The sequence below is a fragment of the Rhinatrema bivittatum genome, chromosome 1 (assembly GCF_901001135.1).
Source record: "Rhinatrema bivittatum chromosome 1, aRhiBiv1.1, whole genome shotgun sequence".
Lineage (NCBI taxonomy): Eukaryota > Metazoa > Chordata > Amphibia > Gymnophiona > Rhinatrematidae > Rhinatrema > Rhinatrema bivittatum.
This window is the reverse complement of record NC_042615.1, coordinates 257,071,233-257,094,854: the sequence shown is the minus strand read 5'-3', so window position 1 is coordinate 257,094,854 and position 23,622 is coordinate 257,071,233. Positions and strand designations below refer to the sequence as shown.

Genomic DNA, 23,622 nt, shown 5'->3' with positions numbered 1-23,622 from the left:
TGGCTGTGCTGGCGTCGGTGAAGTCTAGGTGGATGAGTTCTTTAGAGAACCGTTCGCTGAGCTGGTCCAGTGGGCATGGTTTCCTGAAATGAATGGTGGATTTGGTGGTTGTTTGAGGAGGGAGGTTTTTTATCTTAAGGGACGTGTCGATGATCCGGTGGTCTGACCAGGGGACTGGTACTGAGGAGGGATTGGAGTGGATAGATAAGCTGTCATTGATGAAGATGAGGTCCAACGTGTGTCCAGCCTTATGTGTAGGACCGTTAACTATTTGTGTGAAACCCAAGTGATTAAGTGAGGAAAGAATTGTTTCACAGTTTGTGGATTGAGGGAAAGAGTCGACGTGTAAATTGAAGTCTCCTAGGATTATAGTTGGTTTGTCTGTGTTGACGTGTTTGGCTATCAGCTCTATTAGTGGAGAGGGGTTAGAATCTAGCGTTCCTGATGGGGCATATTTGTAGCTGTTCAGATTTGAATATGGAGAATTTGAGTTTCGTGGAGGCATTTGTATATTGTAAAGTTAGGCCTAGTTGTTTTTTAGCAGCTAGGAGGAGGCCTCCTCCTTTTTTTTTGGGTCTGGGTACTGAGAAGAGGTCGTAGGCTTGTGTGGGCAGCTGGTTCGTTAGTACTAAGTCTGAGGGTTTTAGCCATGTTTCCGTGATTGCACATATGTCTGGGTTGACCTCTATGAGGTAGTCATTGAGAATATGCATTTTTTTTGGAAAGTGACTGTGCATTGAATAGTGTTAACGTGAAAAGTGAGAGACCTAGGAGTTGAGTGATTGGAGATGTCATAATTGAGATTAGCCTTTGTTGTCTGGCGACGTGGATAGGGGTAGGTATTGGGTTTGTTCTATATAATGTATTATATAGAATTATATAGAATATATTATACATTATGAAATAATGTATTATGAAATACATTATCTCATAATATAATTTATTTTATTTATTTATTTATTTATTTAAAATTTTATATACCGACATTCATCCAGGATATCATATCGGTTCACATTGTAACATAAACTGGCGCTAGGCATGGCGCTTTACATTGAACGATTAAAACATGCGAACAAGGTATTAAAAGGGGGTGGGAGATAACATGGGAAAGTTTGCATTAAATTATATTATAGCAACGTTTGCAATTATATACATATGTACAATGGAAAATAAAGACTAAGAAGTGCAGGCAGGCTAGTGAGGGAGAAAGGGGAGGAGGAGAGAGGAGAGCTGAGAAGGAGGGAGGAGCGGGGGAAAGAGGTAGGAGGGGGGAAAGAGGGAGGGGAGAGAGGGAGAGAGGGACAGTGAGGGGAAAGTAGAGGGGAGAGTGGAAGGTGGATATAATGGATAGGAAGAGTGAAAAATTAGGTGTATGCTTTAGCAAAGAGCCAGGTCTTAAGCTTCCGCTTGAAAGATTTGAGGCATTCCTCTTGCCGTAAGTCAACTGGCATTGTATTCCAGAGGGTCGGCCCGGCTATAGATAATGCACGGGCTCTCGTGGAAGTAAGTTTGTAGAGTTTAGGAGAAGGGATAGGCATGGTTGCAAGGTGTGCATGTCTGGTAGGCTTAATAGACTGGTGTAAATGGAAGGAATCGTTAAACCAATTCATTTCAGGGTTGTATAAGGCCTTATGGATTAGAGAGAGCGCCTTATATTGTATGCGGGAAGCTATTGGAAGCCAATGTAAATCTTTTAGAACAGGGGTAATATGGTCATGTTTACGTAAGTTGGTCAATATCCGGGCTGTGGTGTTTTTGCAGGATTTGAATGGGATGGATGGCATTGTTGGGTAGGCCGAGAAGTAGGGAATTGCAGTAGTTCAGTCTTGGCGAAGATTGTAGTTTGAAGCACTGTACGGAAATCGGGGGGATGTAGTAGGGGTTTGAGTTTTTTTAGTGTGTGGAGTTTAAAGAAGCCGTCTTTGAGTATGTTATTGATGAATTTCTTAAGTGTGACATGACCATCAAGGATGATTCCCAGATCACGGACTTGTTGGGCAAATTGGAACTGCGTAATAGGGGGGGAGGATAGGATAATTAACATAGCAAACTAAATAGTATGCTAAATAATCAAAATTTAAACACGTAGAGAGGTAGTATAGTTAGGGTAGAAATAGTATAATACAAATATACATTACCTTGATATTAAATCAGAAGTGTAAGATAATTATGCTAACAGCTCTTAGTAGGCTTGTTTAAAAAGCCAAGTTGAAAAGCCAAGTTGAAAAGAATTCTGGGGTTGTATTGGTGTTGGTGAATTTTCTTTGAGTAGAATTCTCGTTTGGCTTTGTCAGTGTCTGTTCTGTATATGTGGAGTAGTGTTTTGTATCTGGTGAGGTGAGGTAGGATGTTTTCTCCATCTTTTCTCTGCTTGTCTGAGTCGTTTGGTGTTTTTGAGTTCTGGGTTATACCAAGGAGTTTTGTGGGGGTTGTCCGTATTGATTACTTTGGAGATAATTGGGCATTTCGATTTGGCGATTTCAGCGTTGATGGTGATCCAAGAGTTGATGGCAGTGTTTGCATCATTGAGGTCGAGGGTGTTCAAGGCATTGGGGAGGGTTTCTATCAGATCTTCGCTGGAGCATGGTTTGTGGAATTCAATGTATATTTTGGATTGATCGGTTTCGGTGTGGAAGGTTTTCAGTGAAGTGTGGGTCTGGATTAATTTGTGGTCCAACCATGAACGCTGGTTGTCGTGGGTGGGTTGTTTGTGGATGTAGCTTTATCATTGATGAATATGAGGTCTAGGGTGTGGCCTGATCTCTGGGTTGGTGAATTGACAATTTGTTTGAAGCCCATTGCGGTCATGGTGTCCAAGAGGAGAGTGCATGAGGTGGGAGGGAGGTGGGTCTATATGGAGGTTGAAGTCTCCTAAGATGATTGCGGGGAGGTCCATGTTGTTTTGGGAGGAGATAGTTTCGATGAGGAGGGAAAGATTGAGATCTAGGCATTTTGGTGGTGAGTATAGTAGCAGTATTTGGAGGGTTTCTTGATTGAAGAGGCCTATTTCCAGGGGGAGTGTTATGGTGATGGGGTGGTGTGAGTTTGAATTTTTTTAGGGCTAGGAGGAGTAGGCCGCCTCCTTTTTTTTTTTTTTGGTCTGGGTAGGGAGAAGATGTCGTAACTTGAGCGAGGAAGTTGATTTATTAGTGCTGTGTCAGATTTTTTGAGCCAGGATTCGGTGACGCATTGGATGTCTGGGTGTTGTCTGTAAGGAGGTCATGCAGGATGGGGATTTTTTGGGAGATGGATTGGGTGTTTATAAGGAAGAGGGTTAGGATTGAGATGGTTGCTATGAGAGTGTCTGCGGTTGTGGGGATTGTTGTGAGGCGTCGTCTGCATTGGGGAGGTTGTGGTTTTTGAATGAGGTGCAGCTGCAGTTTGGATGGGGGGGTTGACGTAGGTGTGCATGGTGTACCTGGGAGTGGTGGAGGTGTCCCTCAGGGAGAGTGTTGGGGGTGGTGTTGGTTTGGGGGAAGGTTTCGGGAGAGGAGTACGTGTTTTGGAGGTGCTGAGTATGTTGCGATCAGCTTGGAGGTGGTGCGGATGGTACAGTGGCTTGGTGGTTCGTTTCTACTGTTGGTTGTATCAGGTGCGCACGTTGGCTCCTTAGGAAGGGTCCCACTGGTGCCTCTGTGACGTGGAGGCGGTGAGGTAGGCTGCAGACATCAGTAGGGGGCGGAGCGAGGGATGGTGATCTGAGAGCTGCGTAGGGGGCAGGAACACTGGGTAGATTTCGCTGCTTCAGGTTTCAGACCCGCTGGTACGGGTTGTCATGCCTTCACTCAGTCCTGGGGGGGGGGGGTGCACCTCGGGGTGCCAGGTCAATGGGTGGATTCGGGTGCTCCTGAATCCTGGTGGATTGGCGTCGTCCGCATGGAGCTGCAGATGATGGAAGGGGACGAGTGAGCAGCCATATGAGCCAGAGTGTAGGGTTGTGTGGGTGGAGGTGTTCTGAGTGTTAGGAGCTGCTAGGTGAGGTCTCTTGAGTTGACTTTCCAATGAAGTATGCTGGAGGGCGAAAGAGGGCAGCACAAAGGGGCGCACTGAGGGGTAGGCCCCTTGGTCACGCTCCTTAGGCACGCAATGCCTGGGAGGACGTCCGGACCTTTAACAGGGCCGTCGGGTCGCTGCCTCTTGACATCGCAGTGGGGGCGGTCCTCAGCGGCGGTTGCAGCTGCTCCTGACCCCGATGGGTCTACGCCGGCCGTGTGGAGCGTCGGCGGGCCTCAGCGGTGCAGGCAAGTGAAGGGACTTGCCTGGGGAGGATGGCCGGACTTTTAACAGGGCCATCTAATGCACGCATTAGACGGTGGAAGGAAGATCAAAACGAATGCTGACATGGTTAAGTGAGATCAAAGAGGCTATTTTAGCCAAAAGATCTTCATTCAAAAATTGGAAGAAGGAGCTATCAGAAGAAAATAAGATAAAACATAAGCATTGGCAAGTGAAATGTAAGACATTTATAAGACAGGCTAAGAGAGAATTTGAATAAAAGTTGGCCATAGAGGCAAAAGCTCATAGTAAAAACTTTTTAAAATTTATCCAAAGCAGAAAAGCCTGCAAGGGAGTCGGTTGGACAGTTAGATGATCAAGGGGTTAAAGAGGCATTTAGGAAAGATAAGCCCATCTCAGAAAGACTAAATTAATTCTTTGCTTCTGTGTTTACTAAAGTGGATGTTGAGGAGATACCCATTCCGGAGACAGTTTTTCAGGGGTGATGATTCAGATGAACTGAACCAAATCACAGTGAACCTGGAAGATGTGATAGGCCAGATTGACAAACTGAAGCGAAGTAAATAACCTGGCCCAGATGGTATACACTCCAGGGTTCTGAAAGATCTCAAAAATGAAATTTCAGACCTATTACAATTTATTTATAACCTATCATTAAAATCATCCATTGTACCTGAAGACTGGAAGGTGGCCAATGTATCCATTATTTAAAAAGGACTCTAGGAGTGATCCGGGAAACTATAGACCAATTAGCCTGAATTCAGTGCTGGGAAAAATCGTGAAATCTGTTATAAAGAATACAATATCAAACAAAACCGCACTATGCCTGTTGTATATCAATATTAATCCACATAAGACAGGCCATCAATGTACTTTCCCACAGCTCACTAATTCTATTGTACAGGAATAATCAATCACCTTGTTAATTCAAATATAAAAATTTATTTAAGTCAAAAATTTTGTATATAAATATTTCCTTTTAAGATTTTTAAATGGGAATGTATGTATTACTCCCTCCCTAATTCAGTAGATATCCCAATTTTTCACTCATACCTACATACTCCATTCACACCTTTACCCCATTCATACACGCCCCATAAAAACATGGGTCAATCCTGCCTGTGACACAAAATCTTTCAAACTTGATGTCATGCTTTTTCTAATGACTCCTCCAAAAACAAAATTTTATTTATTTATTTTTAATTTTTATATACCGATGTTCCTGTAAAGAATACATATCGCACCGGTTTACAAGGAAACTGAACAGTTGCCTCCAGGGCGGAAATACATTAAAACAGTCACCTCAAGGCAGAATACATTAACACAAGTATACAGGAAAACTATTAAAGAGAAACTTTCATAAACTCAATTAAATGTAACTGGGAACCATAAATCAGGAACATATGTACAGAGGTAGGTATATCGTCTGTCGCTTCACCAGATTTTAGCTCTCAGGGAAAGCTTGAGTGAATAGCCAAGTCTTTAGCTTCTTTTGAATGTCGGAAGGCATGGTTCTTGGCGGAGGTCCGGTGGGAGCAGGTTCCAAAGATGGGGACCTGCAGTGGACAGAGCTCGTTTCCTCAATGAGGTTTTTGTTGGCTGGGTGTGAAGCATGTTCTGGTATGCACTTCTGATTGGTCTATTGGAGATGTGTTGCTGTAGTTGGAAGGATAGGTTGAGGGGGGGAGATGTTGTGAAGAGCCTTGTGAATCATCATGAGGGATTTAAATTGTATCCTAAATTTTATAGGCAGCCAGTGAAGATTTTGGAGGATAGGGGTGATGTGATCCCATTTTTTGGTGTTAGTGAGAATTCTGGCCGTCACGTTCTGGACCATCTTGAAGTGGTTTGATGGTGTTGGCTGGCAGGCCCAGGAGGAGTGAGTTGCAATAGTCCAGTTTAGGGAGGATGATAGATTGTAGTACCAAGCGGAAGTCTCGGAAGTGTAGAAGAGGTTTTAATTTTTTTTAAAACTTGCAATTTGAAGAAGCAGTCGTTGGTAGTATTGTTTATGAACTTGGTGAGTTGAGTTGGTTGTCCAGAAGTACACCAAGATCTCTTACTTGTGGCGTATGGTCGATTGATGTGAAGGAGAGTTGGGTGAACTAGTTGGGTTGAATAGAGAGCACTTGTCTGGAGCTATTATGAGGATTTCAGTTTTGCTAGTATTCAGCACGAGGTTGAGGCTTGTTAGCATGTTTTGATTGCCGAAAGGCAGCTGTTCCAGTAAGACCACGTTTTGTGGAGGGATTCCATTATCAGGATGAGGATCTGAATGTCATCCGCGTATAGGAAGTGTGTTAGCTTGAGGTTAGATAGTAGATGGCAGAGTGGAAGGAGATAAATATTGAATAGTGTAGGTGAAAGGGATGATCCTTGAGGTACCCCCAGCTTTGATCTGATAGGGAGTGATTCTTTGTTGTTAATCCTAACCTTGTATTGCCTGTTTTCAAGGAAAGATTTGAACCAGTTGAGCGCTGAAACCTGTTATACCAATATCTGCTAGACGCTGAATGAGGCAGGAATGGGTTCACAGTGTCCGAACGCTGAGGAGAGGTCCAGTAAGACGAGAAGGAAAGGTTGACCATTTTCCAGGTTGATGAGGATGTTATCAGAAAGCGAGGCAAGTAGAGATTCAGTGTTCAGTGACTTTCGAAATCCGAATTGATTGGAGGTTAGAATGTCATTCTCTTCTAGGAATTCGGATAGTTGTCTGTTTACTACCTTCTCCATGATTTTTGCAATCATTGGGAGGTTGGCAATTGGTCTGAAGTTAGCTGGGTCAGTGGGTGGAAGGTTAGGTTTTTTAAGGAGAGGCTTGAGAATAGCAAGCTTGAGTTGGTCAGGGACTTGACCTTGGGAGAGACATTGTAGTGAATGTCACATTAATTCTTGAAACATTATCCTCCACCGGAAGGAAGTGTGATGAGTCACTTAGTCTGGCAAAACATGTGCTCAAATTCGCACATTTCCTTATATTTTGCTTTCTCAGGTTCACATCAATGTCCCAAATCATGTAATTTCAAATCATCAATCCAAAAACCTGCTGGTCGCAATTGATGGTCACATGCTCTCAATTCTCCAGAGAAATATGTTTCACAACACACCCGATGCCATGGCGTGGGAAAAGTATGTTGATGGCCTGTCTTATGTGGGATTTATAAGAATACAATCACAAATAATTTAGACAGGGTCTAATTGGGCGCAGCCAGAATGAATTTATCCCTAGGGGAAGTCTTGCCTCACAAATCTACATTTTTGAAGGAGTGAATAAATGTGGACAAAGGTGAACCAGTAGATGTGGTGTGTTTGGATTTTCAGAAGGTGTTCGACAAAGTCTCGCATGAGTCTTCTAAGAAAAATAAAAAGTCATCAGTTAGGAGGTGATGTCCTTTTGTGGATTGCAAACTTTTTAAAAGACAGGAAACAGAGTAAGATTAAATGGTCTGTTTTCACAGAGGGAAAAAAGGTAAACAGTAGAGTGCCTAAGGATTTGTATTTGGATTGGTGCTTTTTAATATATTTATAAATGATCTGGAAAAAAGGTATGACAAGAGATCAAATTTGCGGATGACACAAAATTAAGCAGAGTAGTTAATTCTCAAGCGGATTGTGATAAAATTGCAGGAGGACCTTGTAGGACTGGAAGATTAGGCTTCCAAATGGCAGATGAAATTTAATGTGGACAAGTGCAAGGTGATGCATATAGGGAAAAGTACCCCTTGCTGTAGTTTCACATTATTAGGTTCTAACCTAGGAGTTACCACCAAGGAAAGAGATCTAGGTGTCATAGTGGATAATACATTGAAATCGTCAGCTTAATGCGTTGTCGGTCAAGAAAGCAAACAAAGTTAGGAACTATTAGGAATGGGAATGGAAAATAAAATGGTGGATGTCATAATGCCTCTGTATCGCTCCTTGGTGAGACCATACCTTGAATACTGTGTGCAATTCTGGTTTCCACGTCTCAAAAAAGATATAGTTGCACTGGAGAAAGTGCAGATAAGCGGAGACCAAAATAAGGGGCATAGAACAGCTCCCCTCTGAGGAAAGGCTGAAGAGGTTAGGGCAGTTCAGTTTAGAGAAGAGATGATTGAGGGGGGCATATGATAGAGGTCTACAAGATCATGAAAGGGCTTGAACAGGTTAATGTAAAGTGGTGTTTACTCTCTCAGACAATAGAAGGACTAGAGGGCACTCCATGAAGTTATCAAGTAGGTCATTTAAAAAACAAATTGAAGAAAATTCTTTTCCACTCAGCGCATAGTTAAGTTCTGAACTTCATTGCCAGAGGATGGGTTTTAAAAAGGTTTGGATACGTTCTTAGAGGAAAAATCTATAAGCTGCTATTAATAAATAAGGAATAGTAGCTTGAGATCTATTTAATGTTTAGGTACTTGCCAGGTACTTGTAATTTGGTTTGGCCAATCTTGGAAACAGGATGCTGGGCTTGATGAACCCTTGGTCTGTCCCAGTATGACACATCTTATGTTCTAAGACAAAGATTTTTAAAGCGTTGCTTGCGCAATAACTGTTACATATGCTCATACATGCCTCGTGTTCTGGGGGCAAGGCCAAGGACTGACGCGTGTATGTTACCTGCATAACTTTGCTTACAGGTCCTCATGAGCGCAGGAGTCAGAGAGAGAGAGAGAAATGACTCTGTATAGAGACAGTCTGACACTCTATACATAGGCCACCACTGTAGAAGGGCACTTTGAATCGGGGTGGATTTTTGGAGGTGGGTTGGGGTTAAGGGCGGTGGTGTTACAGACATTCAGAGATATTCATAGTAAAATTGACATCACTAAATAATTTATTCCTTTTAAGCAATAAGGAATTAATTTGTACAATGCAGCTAGCAGAGACTGCAGTGTACAAATCAGCTCCTTTTGTTAGACTTTTCATTGCTCTCAAATGAGTTTGATGTATTGAAGGGATTTCTAGTAACTCTTTACAGATCTCAAGTTCCTTTGAAGAATGTACATATGTATTTATATGTTATCTATTTAAAATTCTTATATGCCACATCTTATCGAAAATTCATTCTGTGCGATTTATAAAATAACACTCAGAAAATATATGTATGTATTTATTTATTTGGCATTTTTTTTATATACTGATGACCGTTTGCACATCGTATTGGTTTACAATTAACTTAGAAATTATAGGCAAAGGCCTTTACATGGAACAGATAAATATATACATGTAATATATAACATGGAATAGATAAATAATACATGTAATATATAACAAATATGAGATGCACCTAGCCAAACAACATCAAGATTTATAAGGATCTGTGAATTAAAGTCAATATTTTAAATTAAATTCAATATTGATTAGGGAGCCAATATAAGGAGAAAAAGGCTGGGTGTGATATGATCATATTTTCTTTTGCTGATTAATACCCATGCTTCTGAGTTCTGTAGCATCTGTAATGATTTTAGGGTATTGGCCTGAAGGCCAAGGAAAGAGAGTTACAGTAGTCTATATTTCAGAAAATATCTCTGTAATACAGTTTTAAAGTCTTCAAACTCTAATAATGGTTTCAAATGCTTAAGCAACTGGAGTTTATTGTAACTTTTAATTACTGCTCGAATATGAGGTTGCATTGATAGTCTACTATCTATTATTATGTATGTTATGTTGTTCCCCGTCCTGAACTTTGGAGGGTGTGGGCTACAAAAAATGTAAGCAAAATAAGTAAGTCAGGGGGATTGCAACCAATCCTGGACATGTGGCTCCTCAACAAGCATATCCCTACTGGAGAAATTCAAAATGAACTCTCTCAGCACAATTCTACCTTTCATTCAACACAATGAATGGATGCATGCCTTCGATCTCAAAGAAGCCTATATTCATATTCCAGTCCACCTGACCCATTGGCATTACCTGTGGTTCGAAATAGATTCTTCCCACTACCAGGGGTGGATTGAGGGAAAATAGTGGCCCGGGGGATTTTTCTCCATACTGGCCCATGGGTACCCAATTACATATACAATATAATTTACATATATATGTACACACCCCTATATTTCGGCATGGTCCTCCTGTATCAACACATTACTATTTGCCAAAACTCAAAGAATAACAACCCCACCTATGAAAAAGAATACCATAAATATTACACCAGAATCTAAAATATCAATACACCTCCTATCAGGAAAACAGAACAGGCCAAGCTACTACAGATCCCTACATGCTAAAAGAATGCTTCATCTCAGTCTTTGCATGCAGAACACAAACTCTCACCAAATACAGAATAAAGTCACATAAAGTATAAATAGAAATGCGCAGACAAAAACTAAACTGTAAAACGTATCACACCAGACTCTATACAGTGCAACAATGGAAAAACAAAAATGTCACCATTCTTCATGAAACAATCAATAAAATCAAGATGTATAAATCATGAATCATAATTATAAAATCATACTAATAAAATAATTTTAAAACAGCTGATGAATAGAATATCCAATAATTAAAGACTCAAGCAAATTTTGAAACCTTTACCAAACACCAATAAAATATTTCAAACAGCAGACACATCACATACTACCCAATAATTAAAATGGTAGTCAGTCAAGAAAAATGAACTTAAAAAGCCACCTTTACTTATCCTCTCCAGCAGTTCTCCTACTTCTTTCCCTTGCAGGCCACACCAGAAGCAGCAGTAGCTGCTGAAGCTGTCCTCATGGTCCTCTTCCTTAAGGACCACAACCAGTCTCTTCTGTCTCTCACACACACACACACACACCAGTCACACCCTCAAGAACAGTTTCTGTCTCTCACACACCAATCATCTCCCCAACCAGTATCTCTCTCTCACACACACACAAGCGCACACATACCACCAGTCATCTCCCTGATCAGTCTCACACATACACACGTCACCTCTCTGGCCAGTCTCTCTCAATCACACAATGCTCTCACTCCCCTTACTTACACACAGGATTTCAATCACACACATGCCCTCTCTCACACAGCCACAAGCCAGCCAAAAACATGCTCCCTCTCTCTCTCGCACACACACATTGACTCACACAAGTACCCTCCCTGACTCACATATACACCACACACACCGAAGCATCATTCCTTTCTCACACACACAGAAGCATCATTCCTTTCTCACATACACACACACACACACAAAAGCACCATTTCCTAGCGTTGTAGCAGATGGACTCAAAACAAGTGGGTACAGTGTGCTCGTGCTAGCAGTTGGAGACGGATCTGACGTCAGCATGGGTACATATACCCCCGCAGGAAGTGCAGCAATTCAGTAATTTCCATCTCCAAAGCAGTTTGGAGCTACCCACGCTCGCTGAGTGTTTTTTCCAAATTCTGACGACTAAATTCTTAGAAGAAACCTACCTGAAGACGAGCCCCGCACTCCTGCAGTGATACCATTCTGTCACTCCCCCAGTTGAGTTTCCCGAGGTGATTTCCGCGGTCCCTCAGAGGTAAGCGCCTCGTCCGGTGGCCGGTTCGCGGCAGGGATCTAGCCCCCGAGTGAGAAGGGCTCGGGCGCGGCCTAGAGGCAGCCTCGGTCCCAGCGTGGACTTGGCCCCCGAGCGAGACGAGTTCGGTGCGAGGCCTAGAGGCAGCGGGTGCACCTCCTCGAGCGCGGCGATGACGGTAATTACCCTCTCCCCCGCAGCCGGGAATGCGCCGAAGACAAGGTAAGGCGTACATTTTCTTGTTGGTCTCCGAGGGAAACCGAGGAGTAGCAGAAGTCTGCCTTCATGGAAACCCGCCAAGGGGGGTCGCCATTTGCCTGTCTGCTTCGCAATAAGCACACATACTGTTTTAGGTGCCCGTCGCTAAGCACATACAGTTAGGCGCCCGTCGCTAAGCACATTACTGTTAGGCGCCAGTTGCTAAGCGCACGTCGATAGGCGCCACGTTCATAATAAGCGCCCGTTCATAGGCACCAGTGGATAGGCGCACTTGTTAGGCGCACATCTTTCGCGCATATTTATAAAGCGCAGACTCTAGTTGGGTTAATAGACGACATGGAGCGTAAGAGGCCCATGCGTCAGCGGAGCCGGCACCTCCAGAATCAGGCATAAGCCTCTGCTCTGCATGCAACCTCAGAGCCACACAGTGCGAGGAGGAAGCAGACTCCCTATGTGCCCAAATTGAAGAGGCCCTGGAGCTCCAGGCCAGGACCGGTCGCAACCCGGCCGTACTTGCCAGTTCCTCAGGGAAACACCCCGGACCTAGCATGCAGCGGGGAGCTGCCAGGGGAACCAGAGAGACCTGGTGCCCCTAAGGCCGGATTCGGCCTCGCTTTTCCTGGGTGGAATTATTTAAGGGGATTCATGCCTTGTCACAATGGCAGGCTGCACCCCCGAACGGGTCCATATGTACCGGGATGACCCGGCCCCCTGGACCCTCAAATGCCTAGGCACGGCACTCGCCACCCGGAAGCCCCACTTACGGGGATTCAGACTGCCCTGAGGAAGATGAAGAGCCCCCCCGAGGAGGGAGGATTTCCCTCGGGGATTGAACCATATCGAACCATGAGGCGCTTCTTTCTGAAAGAGGATCTTCCAGGCCTGATCTCTCAATGCCTGTCGGAACTGGCTCTTCCGGGCCATGACACCCTGGGGGGAACCGAGAATGAACCCCCTGTTATGAGGGGCCTGCGTCAAATGACTCACCATTTTCCCCTCCTACAGGCAGCACAGCAGCTAATCGATCTGGAATGGAATGCGCCGGAGGCCTCATTTCAAAGGGGGTCGGGCCTTGGCTGGCATGTACTCCTTAGACCCGGCAGCTAAGGAAATGCTGGCGTGCCCCTCAGGTAGACGCCATAGTAAGCGCACCACCATTCCGGTGGAGGGGGGGCGGCCTCAAGGATACAACACTGACCGGCGCATGGACGCCATTTTGAAACAAGCCTTTGAGGTGGCAGCCATGTCCCTACGAATTGCAACCTGCTGCACCGTGGTGACGCGTTCCTGTTTTCACAGGCCAGGAACAACACCCGGGAGAAGAGATGGAATCAGCTCTCTCGTTTCTCACTGACGCAGCCCTCCGATCTAGTCCGTATGGCAGCCAAGGGGAGTATCATCCACAGTGGCAGCCAGGAGGCAGCTCTGGCTACGTAATTGGTCGGTCGATCCTCTTCCAAGACACGTCTCACGAGAATCCTTTAGGGATCCCTCTGTTGGGCAGCGACCCTTGAGAACTGGCCAATAAAGGGGCGCTTCTCCATTACCCCGTCTACCAGAAGACGGGCCAAGGAGGAGCCAGCGCCCGTTTCCTAGACATCCAGAGGTAGAAACACTCGCCAGCGCTTCAACCCATACAGGACTCGCTACCAACACACCCCGTTCCACAGGCCAGGAACCAGCCTTTAGGACTAAGCACAAAAAGAGGGGAACCGGCTCGGGTTCAGGTCCCGGCCTCCACCCCCACAATGACAATCAGCTGACCCATCCGGGGGGTAGAAGCATAGGGGGCAGGGCTTAACCCTCTTCACCACAGGTGGGTCGAGATTACCTCGGACCAGTGGGGTCCTCGCCAATCATCCGAGAAGGGTACTACCCTGGACTTCTTTGACTCCCACCGGACAAGTTTGTGGAATCTCCTTGTTCACCCCTCAAAAGGACGGCACTAGAAGTTACCTTGCAGAGGCTCCTGTCCCTAAAAGCCATAATCCCAGTGCCTGCAGGGGGAGATACATTCTGGGCATTATTCCATTTATTTCATAGTGCCCAAGAAGGAGGGCACTTTCAGGCCCGTCCTGGACCTCAAGTCAGTCAACTGACACTACGGGTCCCCAGCTTTCGCATGGAAACTCTGCGGTCTGTCAAAAATTTCAGTACAGCCAGGGGGAGTTTCTCACATCCCTAGATCTGTCGGAAGCCTACTTGCATATCCCAATTCATCGGGATCACCAGCGCTATTTACGCTTCCAAGTCCTGAATCAACACTTCCAGTTCCGAGCTTTACCCTTCGGGTTAGCCACCGCACCGTGAACCTTTACCAAGGTCATAGTAGTAGTGGCGGCGTTCCCTCAGGAAGGAAGGAATTCTCGTCCATCCCTACCTGGATTGATTGGCTGATCAGGGCAAATCCCGGAGGAGAGCCACCAGGCAACCAACAGAGTATAGCTCTTCTAGAAAGCCTAGGATGGGTAGTCAACACGAACAAGAGTTCCCTACAAGCCTTCTCAGTCGCTGGAATACGTAGGAGTCCGATTCGACACCCAGGAAGACAAGGTCAGTCTGACCGCCAAGAGGGAGAGCAAAGCTCCGGAATCATCTGCAGGCCCTGCTGAGCGCCACCCAGCCCACAGCTTGGGATTCCCTACAGGTCCTCGGCCTCATGGCATCCACGCTGGAGGTGATACCATGGGCGCGAGCTCATATGAGACCATTACAACGTGCCCTCCTATCTCGGTGGAGCCCCACGATCACAGGACTACACATACACCTACCCTCTCTCAGCCAGAGTGCGGAATCAGATACCTTATCTGATTCCGCACTCTGGCTGGTGGGTGCAGCTCGGCCGCATGAGCCGGGGGTCAAGAATGTCCTCCCCAACCTGGACCCCTGCTCCCTACAGATGCCAGCCTGAACGGATGGGGAGCACACTGCGAGGAACTCCACCGCCCAAGGGCGGTTGGAATTGACAGAGAAGAGTCAGGGTGGAACATCAACAGACTAGAGGCATGGGCAGTCAGGCTAGCGTGCCTGCGATTTGCCCACAGACTTTGAAACAGAGTGGTCCAGAGTGATGTCGGACAACGCCACCACGGTGGCATACATCAACCGACAGGGCAGAAACCAGAAGCCAACAGGTATCCTAGAAATAGCCCCTCTGATGACTTGGGCGGAAGGCAAATCTCCAGGACATCTCCGCCGTTCACATCGCCGGGAAGGACAACACCACGGCATACTTCCTCAGCAGAGGAAAGCCTAATTCCAGGGGAATGGCAGCTGTCGCCCACAGCTTTCCAGATGATTGTGGATCGGTGGGGGGACGCCGGGCATGGACCTACTAGCAGACAGGTCCAATACTCAAGTACCCAGATATTTCAGCGCAGGCGGGATCCGCTATCCCAGGGATCGATTGCCCTTGTACAGCCATGGGCCTCAGGGGATCCTGCTATATGCCTTTCCTCCATGGCCCATGCTGGGCGCCATTGTACACAAGATTCAGCGGCACAGAGGCCTAGTTCTTCTAGTGGCCCCAGATTGGCCAAGAAAGACCCTGGTACGCAGACATGAGAAGATTACTGGCAGGGACTCCATTTCCCCCTGCCTCCACACCAGGGACCTGCTGCGGCAAGGTCCATCCTCCACGAAGGATCCAGCTCAATTCTCTCTTACGGTCTGGCCATTGAGAGGGCTCGACTGAAGAAAAGAGGATACTCGGGGCCGGGTAATAGATACACTCCTCCGAGCACGCAAGTTCTCCACATCACTAACATATATAAGGATCTGGAGAGTATTCGAAGCCTGGTGCGAAACTCACAGCACCAATCCACATGCCGCGAAGATCCCTATCATTTTGGATTTCCTACAAGATGGACTTCAGAAGGGTTTGTCCCTCAATTCCATCAGGTCCAAGTAGCAGCGCTATCCTGCTACGGTCCCCGGATTGACGGCAACAGCATCGCCACACACCCAGACGTTTCACGTTTCCTGAAAGGAGTCAAACACATTCGCCCGCCACAGAAGTGGCCAGTACCTCTGTGGAACCTCAACCTAGTGTTGGACTTTCTAGCGGGACACGCCTTCAGGACCCCTTCGAGGCCTGTCCCTCCATTTGCTAACCTTGAAAATGGTATTCCTGCTGGCTGTATGCTCAGGCACGCCGCATCTCAGAGCTACAAGCACTGTCCTGCCGTGATCCGTTTCTTAGAATCACTCCAGAGGCTATCCATCTTTGCACGGTTCCTTCCTTCTTACCCAAAGTGGTCTCCACACTTCCACCTCAACCCAAACCATATCCTTGCCTACCACAGAAGGTTTGAAGAAGTCTGAAGAAGGTCGAATACTACGCCATCTCGACATCGGCAGGCTACTGTCTAGATACCTGGAAATGTGGGAAGCAGTACGAAAGACGGGACCACCTGTTCGTCCTTCACAGCGGGAAGAAGCCAGGGGAAGCGACCTCACGGGCAATCATCGGCCTGTTGGATCAAAGAAAGTTATCAAGGCAGCCTACGTAGAAGCAGGGAAACCCACCGCCTCTACGGGTCAAGGCTCACTCTACTAGAGTGCAAGCAGCCTCTTGGGCAGAAACTAGGATGCTGTCGCCTGCAGAGATATGTAAAGCGGTGACGTGGTCCTCCCTCCATACCTTCTCCAGATTCTATCGTCTGGACGTCCAGGCCAGGGAGGACACAGCATTTGCGAGGGCAATCCGAACGGACCTCGGGCAGCCTCCCCGCCTAGTCCGGGAGTAGCTTTTGTACATCCCACTTGTTTTGAGTCCATCTGCTACACGCTAGGAAATGTTGAGATTACTTAGCTGATAATCTCCTTTTCCTTAGTTTATGCAGATAGACTCAGCATCCCGCCCGGCTGCCAGTATACATGGGGATTCACCGACTCACGGTAAGCCATGTTTTCTTATAATAGGGCATCCACCCTGCCGGGTGTCTAAGCCTTCCAGTTGAGAACACTGGCGGGTCTCCAGCTACCATCAATCGGTCAGGGTTAATCCTGTTCATTTAATCGATCGGTCAGCTACAGAATATCCATAAAAGCTTTTCCAAGGAAGATTACTGAATTGCTGCACTTCCTGCGGGGTATATGTACCCGTGCTGACGTCAGATCGTCTCCAACTGCTAGCACGAGCACACTATACCCACTTGTTTTTGAGTCCATCTGCATACACTAAGGAAAAGGAGATTATCAGGTAAGTAATCTCAACATTCCTTTCTCACACACACACAAAGAACACAGAAGCACCATTCCTTCTCCACACACACCAAAGACACACAGAAGCACCATTCCTTTCTCACACACACCGACACAAACACACACAGAAGCACCATTCCTTTCACACATACACACCACGCCTACCCAGAAGCGCCATCCTTCAACACACACACAAGAAGCACTCTGCCGATCTAAGGCCCCCAAGCTGAACAGCTGGTCTCCGCCGGCGGCTAACAGCACCTGTGCTCACTTCTTTGGCCCCTGCCGGCGCCCATCTTCATTTTTTCGCCCCCGCGGGCCACGATTTTTTTTTTCTTCGGCCCCCGCCGCTTGGTCTCTGGTGGGGGCTGGCTGGGCGGCACCCATCTTCATTTTTTCGGCCCTCGTGGGCTTGGTCTCCCGCGGGGGCTATCTGGGAGGCGCCGGCCAGCCTATCTTCTTTTCTTCGGCCTCCGCCAGCCACAATTTTTATTTCTTCGGCCCCCGCCACTTGGTCTCCGGCGGGGGCTGGCTGGGCGGCGCCCATCTTCATTTTTTCACGGGCTTGGTCTCCCACAGGGGCTGTCTGGGAGGCCCGGGCCAGCCCATCTTCTTTTCTTCGGCCTCCGCCGGCCTCGATTTGTATTTCTCCGGCAGGGGCTGGCTGGGAGGCGCTGAGGCTGGGCTGAGGAAGAGCCACGCGGTCGAGACCACATGACCGGCTAGACCGGCCCACCGGGGAAGCCCGATCCCCCGATAGGTCAATCCGCCCCTGCCCACTACCTGCTATGGGAAGTTAATGATGGAAGTTTGGGTATTTAATGTATATATTATATACCCCTTGTAGTTTTAGTTGGGCGATGTCTGTCAACACCAGTGATACGTACATTGCTCTGGCACAGATCTAAAGACTCTGAGATAATGTATATATTTGTATTTTATTGAAGGTAAATTTATATAAGTTTCTTGTAACTGATTAATATAGATGAATATATATATTCTCTGGTTTAGTTTCCCATAACACATGATATATGCCAAAGCTAGCACTTAACTGCTCAGGTTCTTCCCATTACCCACTTACGAATTGAAGTGTCTTGTACCATGGCGAGTGATCCAAGTCCCCTCACCTGCCTTTCTGATGCTGGGGTCTCCTTCTCTCCTCTGAGTAGTCTGCTCCTCTGGTTTCGAGTGTTGGGGCTGATTGCTTTGCTGCCAAAAATCTAGACTCAGCATTAGTCCTTTATAATGCTTTCCATGCAATGAACAGTCTCTTGATTCATTGGTTGGCCTGATCACAAACTTATGCCCCCCTTAAATGTCAGGGTGCCCAATTTGTTCCAGATTATTTGAGTCAAGAGACCAAAATGGTTCACTGCAACTAAACCTATGGCCACACGGGGGTCCCCCTTCAGTCTCTTTTTTTCTGCACAGCAGTTGCCTCGCAGGTCTAGGAGCTCTGAGAGAATTTCTCTCACCACTTTTCCTCAAGGAATTTTCGAGGCTTAACTTCATTTTTCCCCATCACCGGGGTCCCCCATCGCACACCAAACTCCTCCATCGCTTCGGTAAGTCACTATCGCATTTTCGCGCTTGGTTCCTGGCGGTGTACTTTCTCGGTGCCCAAGGCCACCGAACTGCACGCCATCCCATTTTCAAAATGGCGACCGGTTTCCGTAAGTTCCCGAGTGTCCAAGGACTATGACCATAATGGACTGACACTATGTTTGTGTATTGTGTCTCGGGCCTTCCCACAACGTCCGTCAGTGTCCAGTTTGTGCACAGATGACCCCCAAAGCTCGGCGCGCCCGGCTGGAGAAGATGGAGCACTTGTTTCGGCTCCAAGTCTCGTCTCCATCAACCCCGGGTTAAAGGCAAGGCAAACTCCACTCCCCTTATGCTAATGGACAAGCCTGACATGCATTCCTGATGTTATCTAGTGACTACTATTTACCTTGTTGATTATTTAGAAACTGTTAAGTATAGCAATAGAACCTTTTCTGAGACCTTGAGGGGCTGCATGTCAAATTCAGCTTGATCAAAAATAGTTGTGGTACTTTTTTATAGTTTCATAATCATCTAATTTTCAAAAAAGCATAAATTCTTTATTGGGAAGATTTAAACTGCCTCCTTAACTCTTGAAAAGAATAATACATAGAATCTTCCCTCCATCCCCAATCAATCGTTAATTGTTAACAGTCCTGTCAGAGCCCAGTCTATATAGAAGCTTGAGCGCATTCCGGTCAGAAAATGTTGCTATCTCCACCCTGAAATCCAGGTTCTGATTCCCGTTGCTATTCTGTCCCTTCAGAAAGGGGGAGATATGAACTGGGTTTCCAGAGGCAACCCTTATGGGTTTTCCCTAGATGCCGGTTTGTCCACCCTTACAGAGTGGCCATGGTTCTTCATTTCCAAAAAAGGGATTTACCTAACGCTGACAGTCAGTTGGTTCTCTGTTCCCTGTGGGACAGAGAGCAAATCGGGCGTTAGCGCTTTTTCCTAGGTCATCTAAGTTGCAGTAGGTTCTGTTTTCATGAGGGAGTTATTCCATATTCAGTCTCCCCATCATACCTGGGTCTCCTCTTGGGGCAGCTCCCCGGCAAAGATTAGGGGTTTCTCTATGCAGGAGTCACTCTTTTGGTACCTGCTGAATACAATATGCAGTTTTTTGGTGGATGAACGCTCTTGCCAGTCATTCTTGCATGTGGGACCCTACCTCAGTGCGGAGGGTTCTGGTCCATTTGCATCCCAGTTGACAGGTAATGTCTTTCTTTTTTTTTTTTTTTTTTCTTTAATTAATTTTTAAACAATTATATCAAGATAATTCTCCTGACATTCAATCAAATGCTTACATGCATAAATTCTCACAACAAACAAATAAGACATTATAAAAAAGAAAAATCAACAAACTATGCATAACATTTCAATTCCACAATTAAGGATCCAAGTGGCCCTTATTAATCATAATCATATATAAATTTAACATTTAGCATCGGCAGGAGCTATCTGAGTAATATGAGGTGGAACAAACTCAGGCATTATCAAGGCATTGTGGCTAAGCTATGAGAACTCAAACACACTGTTGTTCCAGAATTGTCCACATAAAAACTGTGTTAATGAGATGGCAGAAAAATAGGAAAGATTTATCTCTAAATTTATAGACTGCTACAAGGAAACCTTAACATGAAGTTGCCCCATCTGTAGGACCTGAGGCCTTAATATCCAAAAACTGCTTCCTCATTTTCTGCACAGGACTTAAACACGTCTGGAAATATTCTCACTTGCATCCCATAAATTTCTCAGAGTGGTTGTTTAAAATATAACTTCAAAATCCATTCCTTATCCATCTCTAGAGCAAAATTAACTATCAACGTAGCTGGTTCAGCCTGGGGCTGATCTGATAACTCCAGAAGTTCGTAAGTTTCAACCTACAGCTCCATTTTTTTTCTTTGCCTGATTCCTTCCCAGGACCAGGAGTCTCACCAGAAATCTTCTCAAATCATCTCTCAGGGGAACATAAAAATACCCTCGTGAGAGGTGGAATTTGATCTATAGATCATTTCAAGATTTCTTGTAAGTATTTGGCCAAACATGTCTCTTGGTTATTATATGAGAAATTTTTGGAAAGTTAATTACTCGAAGATTCTTGTTTTTTAATAAATTCTCCATATTTCAATTTTGTTTACACAAGACCAAATATCTTTAACCATATTATCTTGTTTATATTTCAAGAAATCCAGTAATATTTTCTTCTCATTTTCTTGAGTGTTAATAACTTTCACCATGGTTTTCTAAGGATTAATTCAAACTTCATGATCATCAATATTTCAATTTAAATGGCTCAGTCTGCTTTATCATCAAATTTCCAAAGCTCAACCATGGTTTCCCATAATGATTCTAAAGTTATTTGCCCCAGTCTTTGTGGAGTGTAAGTAGAAATCTTTTAAACTTACCTGCAAGGGCATGGATGTAGTCCCTGGTTGGACTCAGTCCAATTCGCCTCTGCCTGGGTCTTGGCCAAGGTGCGTGCCTTTCCCTCCGGGCAGTTTTTCCACGCCACAATTCTCCCGCATGTGGGCTCCCTGGCCGGCTCTCCCCACTGATACTTTCGGCCTGCAGGGCTTCTCGGGTTTGCATCCGGGTCTTGCAGCGTCGCGGATTCCTTGGCGCCTCCCTCATTATTGGGGATAGCATGGTCTCGGGGTCCAGCAGGGCACTAAACTCCTTGCTCTCCGTTCCCTGCTCTCGCGTCTCCTCTCCCGATGTGCTGCTCCTCGGAGAACATGTGCGTCCATCAGGCAATTTTGGGCATCTCAGTGGGAGCCCCAGGGGAGGCTTTCTCACGGGCGCGCCTTTTTCTGGCCGAATGGGGCATTGTAGCAGGAAATTTTCCAGGAAAAATTCACGAAGTAAGAGCACCACGCTCAACAGTGCTATTTACTCAGTCGCCCGAACAGGTAGTGCCTTTCAACCTCTTGCCATATCTATGGCTGTGTGAGTTAGGGGATGAGAGACCCCGTAACATAGGTACTACACTTTTATGGTGGTGGCTTGTGAGCTATACTTCCCCCTTTAAGGATAACTCTGTTTGCGGGCAGGGAGGGTCCTTGTTCATGGAAACCGGTTGTTCCACTTACTGAACCACATTATTCATTGGGGAAAGTATACTAATCATGGCCTCGGGTGTTGATACCTAGGCCATGTTTTTGTGTATTCTGTTCTGAGATCAGACTGACCTTGCCCTGGTACCCTATAGGTTGCCAGATCGTAAAGAACTCCTGTTTCTACAGGGGTTTGCACTTGCCAGCATCCCTGCTTCCTGTCTCTTGGTAGAGAGTTTCTGATTCTTCCCGGAGGGAGGGGGGGGTTTGTTGCTGTCAGTTTCTGCCATTACTATCATGCTGAGCGGTCTTCCTTAGGGGTAATTGCCTATGGAATCAGCATTGGAGTTGTTTGGTTGGGGTTGATAATTACCTGCTAGCAGCTTCTTCTTATCCCTGCAACCCTGGGGGTCTGCATCTTAGTGTTCTTCACTCCTTCTGACTTCTGGTCAGAATGTCGGTTGTGTAGGGGAAGCTAGGACATTCGTGGTATATCTGCAGGGATCGGTATACACTGTTTCTTTGCCAAGTTCTGGCCAGTACTACCTTTAGCTTTTTCATACTTCACTGGGTTGACCATAGTGCTTCACTGCTCACCCAGAGCTATCCTGTGCACAGGATGGATAAGCATAGCCTTGATAGGATTGGAGCATGGGTGAACTTTAGGCCTATCTTAACGCCCCCCAGTAGGGGGGGGGCTAGCGATCCCATTTTAGTCTTCATCCAAAAGTCTTCTCTGGTTGATCTCTAGCCATGTCCTGTATCCAGGAAGATCTAGACCTGCTTTGTTCCCAAGGGTCACTGATCCAAAACCCTGACTATAATAGTTCCGTGAGGTAAAGTATGCTTCTCACTGGACTTTGCAACCTTAGGCGCCTCTACTTGCACTCAGGGTATTTATGTCTGTCTGTTCTATGGTTTTTTTGTAGAACCCAAATCTTTTTCCTGCCTACACCTGTTTTGGGGTCTGCTGCCTCACAGGCAAATAGGAGAAAGGTGGTGCTTTCAGCACAGTGGGGTTCCCCGCTTTGTCCTGCATTGGGAAGTATATAGCTTGGGAATCATCCATGTGTGAGGACTGCCATCCTGCTTTCCTTGGAGAAGGCAGAGTTGCTTAACTGTAACAGGTTATATCCAAGGACCGCAGGATACAGTTCTCACGAAACCCACTCACTTCCCCTTGGAGTTGGTTTCTCCATGTATTAGCTATATCAGGGGTTTCCAACCCTGTCCTGGGGATCCTCCACTCAGTCAGGTTTCAGGAGATCCACAGTGAATATGTATGAGAGAAAATGTGCATGTTTTTGGTGGAAGTGCATGCAAATGTTCTCTCATACATATTCATACAATATTCATTGTGGATCTCCTGAAAACCCGACTGGCTTGGAGGGTCCCCCAGGACAGGGTTGGGAACCACTGAGCCATATGGATTGAGGGACTCTGCCTAGAGGGCACGGAGATAACTACAGCTGCACATGCTCAGTAAGGCATGTTTGGAAAGCTATAGAATGTTGAGATCATAGTTCCATGCTGGGCTCAATCCGATGATGTCTCCCATGCGTGAGGACTGGCATCCTGCTGTCCTCAAAGAATACCTGTTAAAGGTAAATAACTCTGCTTTCCTCAACTTGTGTAACAGATTCACCTGCTTTATCTATGAAGAAAACAAAGTTGCTTACTAGTTACAGATGATCTCTGTGGACAGTAGGATAATTAGTCACACATTCCCACCCTCCTCCCCTTATGGAGTTGGTTTCTTAGGCTTATATATAAGACTAAGGGATGTGTGCTAATGGATGGCTAGGAAGTCCAGAACATGCCCAAGAAAAGCTGCCTAGGAAATGGTCCATGTCAATGCCATCAAATGTTATCACCCATCTGTGTAGAAGATTAACCTATTG

The 23,622-nt window shown here is 46.1% G+C and overlaps 1 protein-coding gene across 1 annotated transcript in view; it reads left to right on the top strand.

Annotated features, from left to right (window-relative positions):
- The window catches only part of C1H20orf194 (chromosome 1 C20orf194 homolog), a 794,595-nt gene that overhangs the window by 655,667 nt on the left and 115,306 nt on the right, over positions 1-23,622 (top strand).